Genomic DNA, 21,194 nt, shown 5'->3' on the forward strand with positions numbered 1-21,194 from the left:
ACTTACATTACTATGTCTGTTTTTGCAATCACTCCATGAAAAAGATTTGTATGCTCTAGAAAAAAAAGAGAGAATTACAACAGATGAGACTTGAAGCAATTAATCTGTTTAGTCCCAGTGAAAGCTATGGATTTAAGGGGATACTTATGGGTCTTTTAAAAACTAATGAGGAATTAAAGGTGGACTGTGGAAACTGTTTCAAGTTGTCTGTGTTGGTCAGGGAATGGCAATTATTGTATTTCGCACAGACATCCTTCATATACATAATATTAAAAGCAAGAAATGAGTAATGTTCTAGTGTTTTCTCTTAAATCCTGCAACACCAAACTCAGCATGACAAAATATTCACTGCAGGCTACAGGAAAACACAGTGGATGAGACATAAACCTTAAAAGTTATAGACTGACTGGTTAACTGAACAGGTATGGAGCTGAAATTATAATTGCATAAGTTATGCTTTATCAAGTGCAGTTTTATCATTATTGAAAAAATATGGATGTGAAATTAAAGAATGACACTTTTCATTTATAAGAAACAGTATATCGGAGGTAGGTCTTCGCATTATTGTGCTTAATAATGTGATGTGCAAACTCAACAGAGTCTAATATGAAGGGAGGAGGAGGGGGTGCAACAACTTCAAACATTGTACATATGACACCAAAGCTAGGTGGTCATTGAAAAATAAATGTATTGTTTTGTAAGCTGCCGTCAAAAAAATGTATGCATGCAAACTTTTCCCCAAAATTTCTGGGAGCTAAGTCACTGTTCACTCTCAATAATTTTCAAAGGTGCCTCAAGATGTCTTCACAGGGGCCCTCTGTTAAGCTAAACTTCTGCTTTACCTGCTTGCTCTCTAGGTAAGATGAATCATTGGCGGTAAATAGCTGATAATTTGAACTCTGTAATTACCCCACTAATCTAGTCTAATGGACTCCCAAATTTTTCATAATGGCTTGTTTTCCAAAGAAGGTGGGTTCTCGAAGGACACACATGCTAATCAGCAGAATTGGCAGGGAGGACCTGCAATACCATTCAGTGTGATGATCTTGATAATGTGGAATGATGATTACAATCTTGTGGAATTTTTGATAGAAGGAAGACCTCATGGAAGGAAAAATCTTTGAAAGGTTAAATTTGATTGAAACTGTAATTTTTTAATTAGCAGTGTCTAAATTAGTGCTATGTTTGCCATGCTTCATGACATAGATTTCCCAGTTTGTGTGTGTGTGTGTGTGTGTGTGTGTGTGTGTGTGTGTTTGTGTATCCGTGTGTGTATGTGTGCGTGCATGTTCATGTGTGTGTGTTTCTGCATGTGTATGTTTGTGTATGTGTTAGCTATGATGCTGGAGGAGAAAAGCAACTTGATGAACTTCAAAGATAAATGGGAAACTGATTGGGGGGTAAAAAGCAGACCCCTCTCTCCAGGGCAGTCTGTATTGATTATTATTGAATACAGTGGGATTTTCACTATAGAAGAAGCACAAAAGAAGCATTTCCCAAGGATGTAATTAATTAACCACTGCATGAATGTTAGATAGGGTAACTGTCTATAATTTCAACAAAGCTTTCTCAAGCGGAAATTTTCAACAGAATATTTCTAGGGCAGACCCTGTGACGCAAATGAGCCTTCCTGACAACATCCACCCCACCACCCCCACACACACACAAATAAAGTGACTGTCATCAAGAAAAAGCCTGAACAGTCTAAAAAGCCTTTTGTCACAGTTGCTCTTTGCATTGCTATGGAAACCTTGCCAAAAGGCTGTCTTTTTACCGTAAGTGGCTGTGCTTTCATTTTCTAGGGTAATCCACTGAAATAGTAGTATGAGCAATGAAGACATCACAATACCTTCCCCATCTTTTCATAGTAGGAAAATTAAGCTCAGGAAAAGGTCAAACTGTTATGCAGCGGATAAAAGCATTCAATTAGGTACAGTCACTCTCGGGGATGTTTAAAATCATCTCGGAAGGGGTGCCCAAAATTCTGGGCCCATGAAAGGCTTTTTTGAAGAAATAATCCAAAATGGCCCAAAAAGCAATACGATTCCCAAAAGGTGACATTCCTCTTAAATCTCTTACATGCAGAGAAAAAAATGTTCATTTTAACATTCAGATTTATGGACAGTAGACAAATATGAAACAATGTTCGCAGGATTGCCTATTAAAATATTTAAAAATACTTTTTACACTGTTTAAAAAACAAGAAATTGGCCAAAAAAAGATAATTTTGAATAGGGTGGCCTGTTAAATATTTGGGGGCACTATTCCTGCTGCCAAGGTGAAAACAGTCCTGACGTATTATTTTCTGTACAGGAGTACATTCCATTGTGCGACTCAAGTGCCATGGAGCACTTTCATTGTATCAACTGGTCTTTCAGCGTTTCTCCTCTTTGCATCGATTCTTGATTTGGAGTGCTTTTGCCTTTATCTATGTGTCTTTGTTTCTGAAGCACATAAGAAAGCATCGATAGGTAACAAAGACCTTGGATACATTCCAACCACTTATTTTTTTACCTCCTTGCTCACTTTCCTTGCCTCCTTTCCTTGTATGGATGGTCAAAGAAATATAAAAAATTGACATCTGGAATCACACGTTGTCAATATGGGTGCATTCCAATCACTTATTTTAGTCATCCTTTGTCTCTGAGGTCCTTGACTGACCCGGAAATCAACGAGGTGCACCATCTCAGAACATTTAACCATAAGGTTAAATCCTCCTTCAAGAAGCTAGAAGGCTCCCAAAGAATTCTTGAGCAAGAAAGTATGAGTGGATCCTGTAATTGGTGTGGCTTCAAACTGAAGCTTGAAAGAGCAAGGACACTCCTTTTTCATGTTTCCTTCCAGCAAGGAGATAAAATAAGCCAATGGACTGAACCAACTTTGACAATGCGTGATTGCAGAGGTCAATTTTGAATATTTTTTTTACCAGTTTGGCCTTCTATACTAAAAAAGGAGATAAGAAAAGGACACAAATAGATTTGCTCCTGCATGTGATTTAAGCATGTGAGCAAAGAATATATTAAAATATAAAAGATTTTTGTTATAGTTCCTTAGAATTCTCAGAATTAAGTGTACAATGACAGAGTGACAGAATGACACAGTTGGCTAATATGCACGGGTCATGGCTTGACCCAGGATTATTTTTGAATGCATGTGTGACCTCACATACCATTGAAAATCACCTGCATGTTGATGGAGTGGGGTCCCTTATGGGTCACATAATAAGAGCGTTCTCTGCTGGGGCACTCAGTCGCATATGCATGGAATTAATGTCACGGAGAACCCCAGGGAATCGCCATGAACTTCTGTTTAACACGTTCTTGGCTGGCAGGTGGCATGGGGAAATGAATGCATTCATTGGCCTGTCAGTCTTTATGTACCTTAACCGCACTTATGGCTGAACTTACTTTTACATCAGGTTGGGATATAGCTCCAATTGAACTTAGAGGATTCTGGAACGGCCCATTCACAAAACATGTAGCACAGCCACGACTCTCCCTGTTACTCTAACAGTAACAGGGAGTGCGTAGTGACAGCAGGCATTTGTCTCCACCTAATTTGGCAGGAGGTTGACGAATGTTTGTTGCAGCCCGTCAGGATAAGCGCAATTTACAGCGGCATTTTCCTTCGCTGAGGGATAGGTATGGGGTCTTTGGCCGATGGACCCTCTCCTCCGCCATCTCCCAGTACTTCAGGTCCCATCAGGTACTTCATGTGCCTGTCAAAATCAAGAATATATGAGCAAATGCACCAGCATTTAACAACGGAAAAGCTTAACGAGTGACGTTTTGTTCAATTTTCAACTTTAAATTTTTGCTGGATCTTGGCAGATACACTCAACCGGACAAACCTGTTTAAATACTGATGTGCATTTCCATGATTGATCAAATATTAACTTGTCATTTTTACGATTGTCTAATTCGGATCAATATTATGACTAACCATTGTGACATGTTGTATGGTGTGTTGTTTAATATACACAATAATAATCTTTCAGACTGTAATCTCGATATTTTGTATGCATGTATGTGCACATCTCTGTATGCAACAGACAGGAGGATGTACACACACTGTGCACTGACCTATGTAGGCACATTTCTATACCCTTAAAATAACAACAGCGATGTGACTTAAGACCAGGTTTTTGTTGGTCTTAGCGCAAACGCTTTCAGCTGCAGCAAAATAGCATATGCACCAACAATGCGCCTGGCCATGCCTCATGTAAAAACCAACCCAGATGAGTGCAAGTTCATTTGCCGTTTAAACAATGCGGGTGCTAGATGGAAAAATGACAACTATGTCAGTGTTAATCCAACGAAGACACTTGCACTTGGGTTACAATAGCTTAGCGCTGAGTGCAAGATGCATTGCATAATGTTTTGACCTAATTAGTATACACATATAAATGAGCATATACCTACACTTCATGGTAATTCATGCTAAATGAATTGAACATCTCAATGTTCATGTGATTCAGCTCCATCTGAAAATATTGCTAAATTTGTGGCTAGTTGCTTTTGTAAATAAAATTTCCAGAGAGGCTAGCAAAAGGCCCTAGGTGGCACTACTGTATGAATTGGGGCTTCAAGATCACTATTGTAAAAACGGTCAAAATCATGCTATTTGCTGTACCAGGCAGTAATACTGTATATACATATTATCTGTATAATATTATAATTATAATTAACTGAATTTCTAATAAAATAAATCATTAGACTATTTGCAGTAGGCCAACCAGTAATATCAATATAACATAAGTTTGCATAGTTATATTCAATCAACAAGTCAATCGATCACCAATTAGACAGTCAATTTTGAATTTGTTCAATAATTTCATTCTTGTTTACAATGTTTTTGGGAACCCTTTCAATGGTGTATCAGGATCACCCAAGGGACAGGTATGGCAGATTTAATGCTTTTTTGAGGTCATTTAAGTGCCTTTTAGGCCAATCGGTAACCAATTAGGTGACCATTTTGAATTTGTTGAGTAACTTACATTCGTTTTAAATTTTAAGTTTTTGGGAACCCGTTCTAGAATGTCTTAGGATCCCCCAAGGGACATCTGTACTGATGTGGTGACTGGTACTCCAGGAACAGACTCAGGAACCTCATGGATGAGGCGGCCATGACCGGTTCAATAAGTGACATTTATTGACCACAGAGAGAGAGAGAGAGCTTCTCATAGGAAGTCCAAGAAAACTCTTGAGAACTGTCTGATACATCCATTTTTTATTGGCAACATTTCAGAATCCCCACACGTTGGGTATGCCCATAGAATGTGTCCACCAATTACTTTGCACCTCTGTAATCTTAAAACACAACTTTCTGCTGATTTCCTCATCTGGCCTTGAAGCGGCTGTGCCTGTCTGCACAATTGGTCATAGGACAGAGAGAAAAGAATGATAGCAAAAACCAGGTCATGTCTCCTTCAGCCACCAGACCAGAGGTCAGGTCAGTCTAAGGCTACCAGATGAGCAGAATACACAGGGGAATGCATAGGATTACATATTGATGTACCTGTTTACCACTCCGGGCATCTACAAAGCATTCCCTAGGCTGACATCGGCATACCTCTCTCCTCCTAGGAATACTCAGCCTGCTGCAGCTGTGAGTCCCCCACTTCTACCGGTAGGCCTAACCCATCCTTTCAGTATGAGAGTGAGCCCCAACTGTGCCACATCAGGTACCATTTCTCATGCTGCCGCATGCTCTTTTTTCACTTAATTCTCTACCATTAACAGATCCTTCAGTTTTGCTTGCTCAGTTTTAAATGTGATTAAACTCTCTATCAAATTGTGGTCATAAAAAAATCTTTCCTTGCAAAAATAGAGGCCATCACATCTACTCCATTCAGTGACCTTTTAATTTGAAGAATTAATGCTGACTAAAATCAGCATTTCAGATATAATTGAGTTAGAGATTCGTATGTGATATGCATTGCTCTTTTAGCCCTGAAATCAGGAAAATCTAATGAGGTAATCACACTTTGTGTGTTCTGAAATCTGTCAAAAAAAATTAATTACTACAGCACACGTTGCTGGGGGAGGTACTGGATCAGCACCTTTTTATGTTGATTGAAAATGCTTCAGAAACAGATTTGTTCTTAATATGTAAGTGGGCAGCACAGCTTTTAGCACTGTCTCTGTGACTCAGTTTGCTTTGCTGGAATTGCTTGCCTGATATCTTGTAGTGTATCTCCTCAGCTCATTTCAGTGTTAAGATCACCGGTCTTTATTCTGCATTTCAATGCTGTAAAGGGGCACAGTATTTCAGCAGTATAACAACATCGGAGAATGTTTCCCACTGTTCACTTTGATTTGCACATTTATACGTGGTAAAATGGTCGCTCAGTTATACATCATCTTCTCTTCTGGCACTGTGACATTATGTTTGAGGGTCACGTGTGATTAGTGGCAACCAATCACCTCTCACTAGGAATAGGAGGGAACAAAATTGGGTAGGTGTGTATATATATATGTGTATGATTTATATGCTGCTCTTGTTACAGAGCAACAGGTTGCCATGGCAACCATGTCCTCCACCAACTGTTTCTTTGGCAGCAGGTGACCTTTACTACAGAAGAAATTGTAAGAAGCTTTTATTAAGGATTAAGATAAATACAAAGCAAAAGCAATCTTTTGATGGTACACGTAAAGACAGATGACCCAATACCTCTGTAATACTGCTGTGACAGTACGGGTGCTGAGACCCAGGCGCAGAGTGGGGGAAGGAAAACACGAAACTCAAAAAGGGAAAATTAACAAAGATTTTACTAACACAAAAAGGCAAACACAAACAGGGAACAGGCAAGGCCACAAAGGGCAAAACAACAAACTCAAAATATTCTTAGGAACAAAAAATAAACAAGAACAGAACTACACTAGTACAGAAAACAAACGGCAGAAGCGCACAGAAACACACAAGCGGAAACAAAGTAGGAAACACAAACCGGTCAAAAACATAGGCGGGAACAAAACAGATCTCAGGAACAAACACGGGAAACCAGAACATAGACAGGAACGCATGGAGCAGATTTGAGGAGGGGAGCACAGAACAAGCAGACATACCGCAAGAATCCAGCACCTGAGTCAAGGAAGAGGGCAACTTAAATAGACCACACTGACGAGACACAGGAGGGCACCATGAACAATCAGGCCACGGAAGGGGAAGGGAAAACGAGACAGCCAGAAAACAATGATTAGACAATTGGAAACAATCATACAATTAACACAGGGGGAGCAGGACACAAAACAGGAGTGCCGCCATCTGGCGGCCCAACAGGGAAAACGCAGACAGGAACGCAGGACCATGACAACTGCAATCCTTCCATAAACTTCCATACAACACTCACTACAGGCTGTACTATGTAAATACGCAATAAAAAATATAAAAAAATCTGTATTATCTAGAACATGCAACCTATGCATGGTTTGATTTATCTGAAAGTCTAAAATATGTGATTTATTAAATTTGAATAAAAAATCATTCTTAAAAGGGATGTTTTTTTCCATTTTGCTGAAAATCCTCAAGGAATCCTTTGTGGGCCACCAGGAGTGTCTGGACCTCAGTTTTTGGACCCCCAGCTATAGTGGGCAGAATTAAGGTATCATACTGTAAGTGAGGCATTTGTGGGGGCTAGCACAGACACATATATGCACATCAACCCTTGTTTTTTTTTTTTACATTTTTTTGCACATCCTCGACAGCCAGCGAGTCGGCAGTGCCAACTTTGGGCCAAAATTGGCGCAGATCCAGGCCAGAGTTGCTGGAAATCTCAGAATAATATGTGTTTTCTTTTTTGCAAACAAGAGGGAGGGCCCATGCAACAGGATGCAGAAATCAATAAAACAGAGATTGCCTCAAAGCCTTTTTTCCACATTAGAAAATCTGTGATCAACACTGCCATCTGGACGGCCAGCTGAGGAATTACACTGTGGTGGAACTGTGGGACAAACTGTGGTATTATTTTGACACTTCAGCTTTTCCAGTTCTCCACACTTCGCTAGGGGCACTTGGGTACTTACACACTTGTAAGTTTATATATAGTGTGCAAGTATGTATTAAGTGCCCAAGTGCACAAGGATTTTTAAAACAATTGGGACACAGTTTATTACGTGGTCCCTACTTCAATTAATTTATTGTAGTCACACTGCTATTAATAGAATAGCTGTGCAATGCTTGATGTGGGTTTGCTAACTACAGATAATACAGATACAGATTAGCCCAAACTTACTATTGACATTAACAATACCATCATTAAGCTGCCAAATGAACAAAATATAAAGTTATAACACTTGCTTCTTTGCAAGCATCTTAGGTTTTTTTGGCGGCATTTTTCTCCAGTAAACACACAAGCCAGAAACCTTGTGACAGGGGTCAAAAAAAATTGTCACCAATGTGGTGCTTTGTGGGTCTGTGCACTGTGGAGCGCAGAGCGTACATAAGAACTGGAGAGGGTAGAGTTAGGATTATGGTTAGGACCCAGGCAGCGAAGCCTAGCAAGTAATGGGCCTCTACTGCACTTGTTGAGGGCAAAAGAGTGTTCTGCCTATTGAATTCAATGTACAAACCCAAGGTGATTCAACAAGCAAAGAAATCCTCATTGGTCATTTTTTGTGATCATAAATTTCATTATGTGTAGCATGTCATTCAGACTTGCTTCAAGGCCACAGAAAGGATCTAGTCTGTTACATCTCATAAATTGTTAATTCAACACACAGCAATGTCCATATAGAAATGGTGTTGTTGAGAACGGTGTGGAAGAACTTGACTGGCCTGCGCAGAGCCCCGACTTCAACCCCATCCAACATCTTTGGGATCATTTGGAAAGCCAACTGAGAGCCAAAGCTAATCGCCCAATCAGTGCCCACCCTCACTAATGCTCTTCTGGCTGAATGGAAGCAATGGGGTCCAATGTGAAAACATGGATTCCAAAATTCCTGGTGGTGTACTGAAAGAATTTGTCAAGAATTGTGTGTTTTCTCCAAATAATCCAAATCAGAAAAATCTAATCTATTGTCAATTTAGCACCCTCTAGTGGTGAATGTCCTGTCTCTTCACTCAGCCCTTTTTCTCCCCAGTTTGTAATCAATATTTATGCCTCTCAATTTATCACTGTGCCACCGGCACCAACATTCTGGGAGCACTATAGCTGCCCTCCTCTGATTCATTTATCTGCAAACCAGTGACTATTCTTACCCTACAAGCCACACGGTACTCTAGAAGCTAGCTGCAATTGGAAGAGAGGTGTATCTGGCTGATAATAACAGGTAGATACCATGCATTTTGTGAGCAAGAACTAATTTATTGGTAACCACAGCACCGGTAGCTTGTGGATATCTTGCATTTTGTGAACAAGAACTAATTTATTGGTAACCAGAAGATGGCTGTGAATTCACAATGAATGCCTGCACTGGAGTAAATATAAAGTAAAGATTGAGTCATATGACAAACTGCAAAATTGTGCCTTCGTATTTATAACAATATTACCACCTTATAATCCATTTGGAATTATCTGTCATCTATTTGGCCTTTACTGTCAGTGGCACTTTCAATTGCGTTCAACATGCCAACAGGCTTTAGCCAAAAAATTGGCTTTAGTTTATAGTTAAGGCTAGGAATCCTATTTTCATATTTTCTAGGTTCTTTTTTTTAAAAAGGTATGTTTCATCACTGCATCTTGCAAAATGTATGAAGGTATGCTGTACTGATTCCTAAAAGATGTGAACAAATAATGAACAGCAATAATGCTTTAGAGTGAGGGGGGATGCATGTAAGCCATTTTCTCCCAGAATGGTCACCACACTTTAGATGGATGAATTATTGAACCAATTGTACATAAACAGTGGGAGCACATTGTTGCATATTTTCTTCACAATGAATGAAAATCCAGGCAACATCGAACAATCACTTGTATGTAAAACTACATATCTGTTTATAGTAGGGGAGTTAGCAAGAACAGTTTGTGTGTGAAGAAAAGAGGAAAAGGTACAACAAACAAAAAGCAAAAATAATCACTTGTGTTTTTAATTACCAGAATTTATAATTATATTACTGGTTTGAAAAATCACTGATTAAAATTTTCTGTACTGAAAAACAGAGTAGTTATACAAAGTCTAATTTTGAAAAAAGAATTAATTGTAAGTCACTATTTATTTATATGCAAATTCCTTCTCAAGAAAATGGGCTATGGAGCCTCAAGCTCAGCTAAAATAGTTGTCGTTCGCAGTCCTTTTTCAGCGCCATTCCTCTTTTGTTCCCATGCATCTTTCTCAGCAGTCCTACACTTTTCAGGTGTGACTGTTTTTTTTTTTTAATTATTTTTTGAATTTTTTTTTTTTTTGTCAGTATCTAAATGATTATGTAAATCCCCATGTAGGTTTGTTTGCCACCGGCTCATACACGCCGGAGAAAGTTCCTCATTCAATTCGACTACACTGAAAACATTGTAATTTGTTTTCTTAATTCCTCAGAGAATTTATACTTTCGTTCTGACATTGTGCCTTTTCTTTAGTGGCGAGTGTCTAAGGAGTTTACAAAGTCGAATAAGTGACGTGCTGTCCTTGAGATTCTTACTTGCACAGTTGCATAGCAACAATGTGTCTTACCCATACTGAATTGTAGTTCAAGCACACTGGGAATTGTAGTTTATTGATTGAAAAAGAATGTGCAATGTGAAATCCCAAACAATTTTACACATATAACTTCAGGAAGAATTTCGGGCTATGGTAGCCCTTCATTTGTGTTAATCTGTGAATTTACTTATTTACTTAATTCAGTCTCCAGAAAAGTCTTCACTGGCTGTGTTTATGCTGGTTTGTAGAAGCAACTGAAGAAAAGATCTTGCTTCATTGGCTTTGAAGATCTTGGCAGTAAACTTTCAGTCGTACCCTAATGCACTTCAGTATGGGATGTGAGGGTATGTATTAAATCTTTTAATCTGTGTAATAGCAGTGCTGTTGCTGCCTTTCATTCTTTTGTAGTTCCTTGTTGGTGTACTCAGGCTCAAAATGAAATGATAGAACCTACCTTTTTAAAAATCATAGGTTAGATTCCATTCATTTTGAAAGTTATCAAATGTTTCAGCAGCAAAGTTATCTTGTTTGAATCCCTTTTCCCATTGGCAAGGAGCAGGGGAATGTGCCTGAAAACAAAAATTGAAATTTCCCTCCTGTTCCATACTTTAAGAAATATCTGTTGTAGATTTTTTCAAGAAGAGGTGGATATTAATGTCTCAAATGTTTCTATTTTTTGAAAGTACTAATTACAGTAGACAGACCAGTTAAACATCAAAATTATTTGGATGCAACAAACAAATTATGTTGATGTTGTAAATACAAGAGTTACTGAGTCAGATATTCTGTGAAAAAAACAAACAACCTAAAACCTTCTCAATGCAACCGAGTAGGCTACTTGAAGTGAGATTTAATTTGTTTCTAGACATCATTTAGATCAATTTTACAGCTGCAATGGTGAAATCTTTTAAGCTCTGGAAAAAACATGTAGACAGTAAAAGACATGGTGGGCTCTATTTTCGCAGTCAAGTCACAATGATCAATCTCTATAGCAGGATCTCAGGGTGGTGGTAGATTAAACCAGGTCTTACTCCGTAATAAGTTTCCGTAATAACGTGACTATACTGTAGTGTGCCTGCAGTGCAGTGCAGTTGTTGTAAAAGAAGTTGAGTTAAAAACAATAAATTACCTGTGGTGAATGTTTGGTTTCATTTTAGACAATCAAATCTGCTGTCTTCTTTCCCATTAATACCTGCATCAAGGCCATAGTTATCTGCAATTTCTTCACGTCTGATATACTTGTCAGGGACAGAGTTGCCATATGTGCATTTGTGGCACCTCAAATAATGGGAATAGTGAATAATGGGTAAATAAAGAGCAATAAGGGTAAATAATGGTGTCAAGATAACCTGTGAAAAAGATGTAAGGAAGATGTGGACTTAGCTGGATATAAGTGTTAAGTACTGATTTATTACAATTGACTACAATGGATTTGTTGTCAGCTTTCCACCATTCAACCATCACAGTCAGTCTGTGGTGGGGGTTCTGAGGGGAAGCTCCCAAACACATCGGGCACAGTTTGACCATCCTCATCACTGTGTTTATTACATGAGGTCTTTCATTTTTAATAGGAAATTACCAATAATATTTATCTCTCACACTATCCTTGAAAACTTAATTAATTCTTTCTAGTTCATGGCAAAACTGGTTATTACTGTATTTTACAGAGGTAGGACAAGGGAAAGTGCAGAAAAGTGATTTTTCTCCTGAATTCTTCTTGCTCATACTTCCAACCACAATAGCACCATAAATGGCAGTGCTACCTGTTTTTAAGCTAAAAAGATGGGTTTTTTTTCCACAGCAGGTTTTGAATTTTACTTTATGAGTCAATGCATATCAGGTTGACATGAAGCGTGGGCCAGGATTCCATCATCTGCTGAAAATGATATGGCAAAAAATGAATAATCTACTGCCTGGAATATTGTGCACAGAGCACTACACCTGTATAACGGAACAAGGTGTCAGGAAGAAGCTGGGCAGGGTCTCCAGGTCTTCTAGAGTCTCTAGTACACTTAGTGGGCAGTAGAGTATCATAATATGAAATTTGTAAGAAATGGTAATAGTGACATTAAATTCAAAAGTGGAGAATTGAGAAGAAAGGGATGCAATATAAAAGGTCCTTGACAGGGAAATAAGCAGACTGGTGCCCCCACCAGTGACTGACTGACTGGCTGACTGCAGGGGCGTGAGAAAGACATAGGCTGAGGAGAGGGCAGCTGGAGTGGGTGTATCTGGTGTGATTCACTGCCAAAAAGTGGAGGGAGAGCAAGTAGGCCTGGACTGAGATTAAGTCTCTTCTTCTTTACTGCTGACTGGCAGTTCCTGGAGACATCTTGCATCATCAATATATGCAACAGGTTGGGGAGGTCATGGTTATGAGGTGCTGCACCCCACCTTCTACCCATGGAGGAAGGACAAGGATAGGATGATAACTCACATTGTGAGATGTGATGTGTCTACTGTTGATTAAAATTAGGAGATAAGAATATAGGAGAAGATGACAACAAATGAAAGATGAAAAAAATATCAATGTAACTCATGATGACAGGGATGAGAAGGAAGTTAAATAGATAAAAAAATAAGATTAGATCAAATAAAAAGGGACCTTGGGCTGCATAATGTTGCCTTCCTTGGTGCACTCCCAGAGGTAGACTTTTCGCTTTTTGAGCAAGTCTACATCTGGTGAGGCTTGGAATGTGAAGCTTATAACGCCTGCCGATAAACTGTCATTAACTACCCAGTGTTTTTAAATATGCCTACTGCTTCATCTACATGCTACTGCATCTAAAATGCACACAGATATAATCCCTGCCAGAAAACTGCACACACCACCTGAAGAAAGCTTATAATCTGATTTTAAAGAACCACTCAAATAGTCCACCCTGTGCGGAAGCTAAAATGCACATGGACAGTCTTGTTTTGCTTCGAAATTCAAAATCAACTACTCACAAACAATCAAAACACAGTGGCTTAGACTAACGCGGAAGAATGGCTACCTCAAAACACAGTAAAACACAAAACAGAGCAGGTACCGAACAGAAACATAAAATACATTTGCAAATTTTTTCTTAATTTTTTTCCACAAATTGTATTCCCTCCCAGGAAACTGCACACACAGTTCTAAGACTTCTTCTATCTTCTCTGTCCAGTCACTTGGCTCTGCTATTACTTGAAGAAATCAAGGACTTCATTAGCACGTAGAGGACTGAGCTACCTTACAACAACTCCATCTCGTCTGCTCAGACAATAGCCTAAACTTCAACACATACCATTAGATTTAACTAAGGGTGTCTTTGCACTATGAAATTATCTCTGGTGGAATATTTGTGGTTTTTTTGTGGTGTTCTGCTATTTCCTGTCTTAAAGTGTCTGCAATAAGTGTGTGCAGTACACAGCTGCTCAACACTGCTAAAACTGATGGACAACCAAGCTAATGTACCTCATTATTTCTTTGGGTCATGTGACCCGGCAATGCACAAGGAGAATGGGGCCCCTCCAGCTCTCTCATAATAGCAAATTGCCCCCAGAAAAGTTAGGATCCTAGTAAAGAACTCCATGAGCTGAAGTTAGGCACTACTGTACTGTTGAAGCTCATGGAAATGCAGGCTGATACTCCTCATAACACCAGCTGCGATGCTAGAAAGATGTTAAAAGTCTGTAATGTCAAAAAACACATTTCGAAATTTGCATACTTTGACTTTAAAACACACCAAAAACAGAATTTATGGCTTAAAAAGTGCTAAAAGTTTATAGTTGCCACTGAGTGTATAAAATTGTTAAAACAACAAGAGAAACATCTTTAAAAAGTGGTTTTGGTGCCTGCTTTGGTTTCAGTGGTACTTATTTTAATTCAATTTTTGGATTTGTGAACTCCTTTTATATTCTGGATCTTTAAATAGGACAAATTTTGCAATCCAGCTATATGAGTCATATCTGTATATGTACAGTCCTGAGTAGGTTATTTTACTGCTTCGCAATAGAGAATCATAAAGAATATTGTACTGCGGGGGGCTTATGGAAAATAAGGCTCATACTCTCCATTGATTTATTTTATGACAGAATGCAGGAAAGGCAGAAATACACTACTCTGTGCTTCAGTTACCTACTTTTAGTCCTCAATATTGTGCTGGCTTGGTTGCATATGATGTGCTTATAAGGAGAGGGGAGCGTGGGTGTAGTGCATTAACCACTCATCAGGGGGGCACTTGTCTCATGTCTCATGAGGGAGGGAGGATGTAGCAAAGGCTTCAGATTCATATATTACTCTTCCAAGGAGAAGAACACCAAGGCTGTGACGGAGATGAATGGCTGCAACATGGTCATCAAGGCCTCTGTACGTGGAGAGGAGCTTAACAGCAAACTCTGCAATCAGGATGGCACAGTCATCTACTTCTGAAAATTCTCCTAACTGCTCGGTATTCCACAAATATCATTGTATAAAAGCAGGCTGTCCTACAGTTATAATTTTGCATTCTAATTTGGGGAGATGAATACGTTTTTTTGAAAAGTGGCAGGGTTTGCATTTGTTTCACAATGGGATTGGCTTTCACTTTAATTCCTGTACACATATAATACACAATACATATTTTTACTATGAATCTTTAAGTAAGAATAGTGTATTGACTCTGTGTTATATTAACACAGCCTTCTGGGTCTTATCAGTTTTCACCCCGTCAGGGCACCTGGTTACGTTGATTTACTTTTTCTCCGTCGTTAATAGTGTTCTGTGATGTAGCAAGACAATAAGACCTGGAGCAGGGCCTTAAATAATCCACTAGGGCCAACCAATGAGTTTGATGGGAAAGACCACAGTTGTATACAGAGGTTTAAGAAGCTGTCAAGAGCACAAGATAAAGCTCAACTTCTGGACCAAACAGTGTGTCCTTCAAGGAGTACAAGTTATGCCCAAAACTGCAACACTGGGTCTGGAGCATCCTGAAGGTCATCTGACAGAAGAGCAACAGTAAAGATCCACAGGGGGTGTATGTACTGTCCAAGGAGAACTAGTATGTATAGAACAGCTAGTCGGTACATCTCTGTTGTAGCTTTAATTGATACATTTGTTGGAAAGGCCTGGGGAGTGGGGATAGTGCATGCTGTTCCACTTAGTCACAAACAAATGAAGTTCCACCCCTCTGGTGCGCAAGACCTTCAGCAGTGCCGCAAAACAGCCCCAGGTCACCATGCTGCAGTAAGCCCATACACCAAATTTTAATTTAAGCCTTGACATATGACATTACAAGGCACCTACAATTAAAATAAGAGGTCAAGTTAAACCCTAGGAAGTGTCATGCACCGAAAGGCCTGTTGTTTGTTTCAGCCCATCTGAGATTTGTGCTACCCGTGCATCACTAGTTCTGACTACAGAATCCTGCTAGGGAACAGAGATTTTGCTCAGTAAGTACTGTCTGTCTATTGAGCCATTCTTATTTTCAGTGTAGTATTCCCTTGAGACCTGGCCGAAAAAAGTATTTTTATTTACATAATAGAAGTGTCTCAGATGAAAAATACATGCTGCTGTGAAAATATTTTCAAAAATATTATTCATTTCATTTTCATGGAATGTCCTTTGTAGAGCAGGTTTCAGCATCATAGAATGCATGGTCCTAGAGATTAAGATCAGAGATTCATGTCATTTACAGGGGACAAAAAATGAATTATTGGATCTCAGAAGGATGTCGCTTCTTTCTGCAGAAATGCAAAAATGAACACTTGCATTTACAGGGGGCACATGGAGTATTCCTATAACTTTGTAGAAGCTGCAGGTACTGAACTTTTTCATGAAAAGATCATTCACTCCCCTATGGTGTCATCTTTAAAATTTCCCATAAAAAGCATGCCTACAAGACAAAGGCTCACCAGGTGCCTTGTCACCCTCCTGAGGTCCCCCAGGAAGTTCAAGAACTGTTGGTTAGGGAAGTGTTGGTCATATCGAAGGATCGGAAAGAGGTCGCTTGTGTTTGTCTCCACCAGTCAGCCTCTCTGTTCTCTAATTTGAAAAGAAATTCTGTGATAACACCATAGGTCAACAAGAGCCACAGCAGAGCCACTGTTGGTCCTATTTTACTGACAGCAAACTTAACCACCCCCAGGTCTCCCTCCTCAGGTAAGAATAAAACATCAACATATACTATATCTACGTGACAGGCATGATCCTCACTAGCTGTGATTGTGTAGCATTAAAGGTGCCTTAAGTAAAAACTATAGAAGACATAACCTGCCCTTATAGAAGATGCATTTTTAATTATTCTAATCAGTAGCTTCCCAAATATTAAGTTTAAATAACACACATAAAACATGCATTTGTCATTCTACAAGAAGTAATAGGAAAATGCTTCTTATTCAACAGAAGAACTGATGATAATTAATCTTACGCTTAATTCAAATTTCAATTGTGCAAATGCATGCATCTAAGTGAATGAGCTCTGGTGTGCTTTTTTCATTTTCAAGTGTGAACATTTTGAATGGCACTGTGAGTGAAAAATGCTCCAAGACCCCATTGTTCTGAACAGAGATGTATAAAGCACAATTGCTGGTTTCTACATTGACTTCCCTTGGCTATTATCAAGCTGCTAGCATGCATTTATTTAACCCAATTATATATAATCACATTTACATTACTGAAAATATTCAGAGTTGGTATAATTTTTGACAGGTAATAAAAATGTAATGCTCTATCCTTTACGTGTGAGTAGTCCACTTCAACAGAATGATATAGTATGGGGGTGCTGGAGCCTATCTCAGCATACTTTGGGTGAGAGGCAGGAATGCACACCGGACAGGCTGCCAATCCATCGCAGGGCACACACACCATTCACTCATGCACTCAATCCTACAGGCAATTTACAGCCTACCTGCATGTCTTTGGACTGTGGGAGGAAACCCGGAGTACCCAGAGATAACCCACACAGACCCAGGTTGGATTTGAACCCAGAACTATCGCTGTGAGGCGACAGTGCTACCCACTGACTAAATTACATTGTTGTAAGTCATTCATGGTTTGAAGAATTAGTTGTCTTGTTCCACAACATGGCATGAATCATGACCTCATACTGTGGTTTGAAAGTCAGGCAGAATTCACAAAAAACTATAATAAACTAGAACAAGTTAAAAAAAAAAAAACTTAAAAAAAAACATTTAATTAAGGCACAGAGAAGCTCAAACTACTTTTCTTGGTGAACATTTTAACTGCTTGTCGCATTGCATAATACAATGCAGTAAGTCCAAAGTGATAAAAGTCAATGGAAATAAACATAGCTTATTTTGTTCCTGATTGAGAATTGAATCATCAACTGAAATTATTTCTGCAATTAACCGGATGATTGCGTGATATGTTGTTGGAAATAGACGCTTCATTGATCCCTTGGTGGTAAACTGAAATACATGAAAAATAATGAGCACACAACACAAAAGGGAGGTTTTAAGACAAATTTTTAATAACAGCAATTAAATAAAAAACAACCAAAGAAACTTGCACCAGTCAGAAAATCACCATTTTGTTCTGAGGACACATCCTAAATAACTGAATCAAGGTATGCAAATCTAGGAATAATAAGAGTTCAGTTGTTGGCGCTCAAATAGTCTACACCAGTCCCTTAGAGTTTAGACTGCAAGGGGTAATCTGACTCTTGCCAGGCTCTCATTGTGAAAAGAAATTTGTGCATAATCAACCTCTCTGGTTAAATAAATGTTATAAGGTTTTTCATTGTATTCGTTTGTATTTACTTGTCCTTCATAAATTATTATTTACATTACTAACAAAATTCCAAGACTTACCTTTCAAAATTCATTGGCTGTTATAGTGCCACCGCATAGCCAACTTGTGCCACATATTGTTCCAAAATCCCAACAATCACTACTTGCCTGCAAAGCATTGTACATTTGCATGGTATGCCTACTGTCTAGAAGTCATAGCAGTTCATAAGGATTATTATTACAGAAACAATAGGTTGGCTGCTTTGCCACCCCTGGCGCCATCAACACTGCAGATACGTGGGTGGATGGATTCTGTAAAACAGCCTCGGGTTAGCTGATTTAAAGCGTAGACAAAAGATTTCCAATTTCCCGATTCTGAAAAGCAATACATAGCTTTGCAGATGGTAAACATAGGCGATATTGAATACCAAGCGCACATTAGACGCATAAATAGCGCGCTTATTGCTCCAGAGTCCTGTCGTAAATGCGTAATTTAGCCATAGTCTGACAATGGATGCTTCTGCTGCCCGCTTTCATCGCACATAGGCTACCACACTCGTAATAGAAGCATAGGTGTGTACACATGTACAAAAAAACAGAACACATATCACTATACCTGGTTATAGGCTACATCGAAGACACCACCTAACATGTTTACAAATCATTCACCGACATTCGATGACAAAAATGCAGTCAATCCATTGGAGTACATTAAATCGGTATTGTCCCTGATTGGCTGCGGATATTGTCTATTACATCTCTGGTCCTCGTTGCTTTCGTAGTGGTCCGCAGCGTCTACGCCATCATCTGTTACGCTTAGCGGCAGGGGCTAGAGAGGAGTACCCCTACAATATTGATACTCTGTATCGCTGAAATATTCAACAAAACATAAATATTATCGATGCATTCGTCTGTACATCAAAATACATAATGTATTAGAAGGCTCCGATTCAGGTAAGGAAGGTTTTTTTTCACTAATGCATGGGTACAGCGCTGCATCTCGGTTTATTAGGACTATATTTTTTATATTATTGAATTAGCTTGCTATTTTGTTAATTTAATTTGGATTTCGTTCCAAGTCAGTATAAGAGATTGCGTGCATTTCAGTGAAATTCAGTGTCTATTTTCCACAACTAATAACAGATTTGTAGACAAACATGTGCCGTGAAATGAAGTAAAAAGAGTGGCTAGCTAGTTAGCCAGCGGCTATCCCGAGGACGCTGCGGGGTGATCCACTGCTGTGATTTTAAAACACGGGCTTATTGCGGTTGTGGTTTAATGAATCGTAGATCAATACAAACGCATTGACTGTTAGACTAGTTTGTTATTACCCACCCGCCTTTCAATCTAGAAAGGTTTAGTCGAAATTTGTAGTCTACCTATTCATTCGCAGACGAATCAATGTGCTTCGTCGGCAAATGCAGCAATCCACGACTACCAGGATTCCAGTTCAGCTAGCCCATTAAGCAAAAACCATTAAATTGATTCGTCGCTGTAGTCCCAGTAACCTTGCCAACAACGAATTAATTCATGTAAGGAAAGTCACGTTCGTGTATATTTTTCTATTGTAACTCCTGATTTCCACGCGTTCTGTTTTGCTTTGTCTCCGACATGGTCAATTCAAGACAGTATTGTTAGTATTGTAACAAGCTGCAAGTCCGCTGCAGTTTGAAAATAGAATTTGGTTTTGACTCTGCTGTCGTCTCGAATTCATACAATGCAGTGTACTTTGTTCAAAAACGGAGCTATTAGTTTGTAAAAAGGCAATCCTGCGCACCTCTTCTCCCCCCCCCCCCCCCAAAAAAAAAAAAACAAAAACAAGAGAGAACTGAAAAAACGAAAACGATTACACACTTTCAACTGTAAATTGACTCCAGAGTACAGAACATAGGTTAACAAGTTCCAAATTGCAACGCAATTTGTAGCCTCATCTGCACAAAAAGTGTAAAACTGGATGTGAGTTATGGGGGTTAAGTGAGGCGACCTTTACGAAAACTATAAATATAAATATATAGGTCTACGCCTAATGAAAGGCCTATCCAAATTGTTAACTTAAACGTTTACCAGTTTCCTGAAATGTGGCCCAGTTTTTCCTCTCAGTTCTGCAAATTTTAAGATTGTAGAAGTTGACACCCACCTCATAACATTTATTTTTCAGAAGAGACTGCATTCATATTCATTTAATACAACAGATTTGTAAGAAACATTATCTCATGGTGTGGTTTTATTTTTTCTTTATCTTTTGAGATGGGTTATGTTCTCTACTGAAACATGCTTTTCAAGTTAGAAACATGCTTTTCAATGCTTCTGTTTCTGTGTGAAACATTGGATGATCCAGAGAAGTATCTGTTTTAGTTTATGATTAAACACATTGTATCCATTTGCTGACAAGCAAGCATAATCTGTTTTGAGTACGGTCCTCTTCATGTGGCCCCTGTTAGAAGACCATTGATATATTTATTTTGTGCCTGCTTGAATTAAAATGTACACAAACCTGACAAGTCATACTCAAAAAGTAGGGGGAAGAAATGGCACATTGTTTTACCAAACAATATAAGAAAGATAATGTTAAATGTGCAATGTATGTAGTGTTCATGTATATTTAGTATTCATATACTTTAATTGATACTTTTATTCATATACAGTGAGCTCCAGAATGTTTGGGGCATACATATTTTTTGCTTGATTTGGCTCTGTACTCAATTTTAGATTTCTAATCCAACAAGTTTCAGCTTTTATTAATGTGAAGTTCTATACAGTTTGGTTTTACCATGTAGAAAATACAGCACGTTTTATACATAGTCCCTTCATTTCAGGGCACCACAATGTTTGGAACAAATGGCTTTACATGTGTTATTGATTAGTTATATGTATTCAGATGCTTCCTTAGTGCAGGCATAAGAGGGCATTTAGTATCTAGTCCTG

At 38.8% G+C, this 21,194-nt stretch overlaps 1 protein-coding gene across 2 annotated transcripts in view; it reads left to right on the forward strand.

Moving 5' to 3' along the window:
• Positions 1–19,041: 19,041 nt before the first annotated feature.
• LOC135253745 (tyrosine-protein kinase Fyn-like) overlaps positions 19,042–21,194 on the forward strand; it is a 33,049-nt gene continuing 30,896 nt past the window's right edge. The window contains exon 1 of one of the 2 annotated variants that reach the window (XM_064333437.1): positions 19,042–19,223. The gene's annotated coding sequence lies outside the window, so the exon portion shown is untranslated. The remainder of the gene's footprint in view (positions 19,224–21,194) is intronic. The other variant, XM_064333429.1, reaches the window with a different exon arrangement.

This window comes from Anguilla rostrata, chromosome 1, assembly GCF_018555375.3.
Source record: "Anguilla rostrata isolate EN2019 chromosome 1, ASM1855537v3, whole genome shotgun sequence".
Taxonomy (NCBI): Eukaryota; Metazoa; Chordata; class Actinopteri; order Anguilliformes; family Anguillidae; genus Anguilla; species Anguilla rostrata.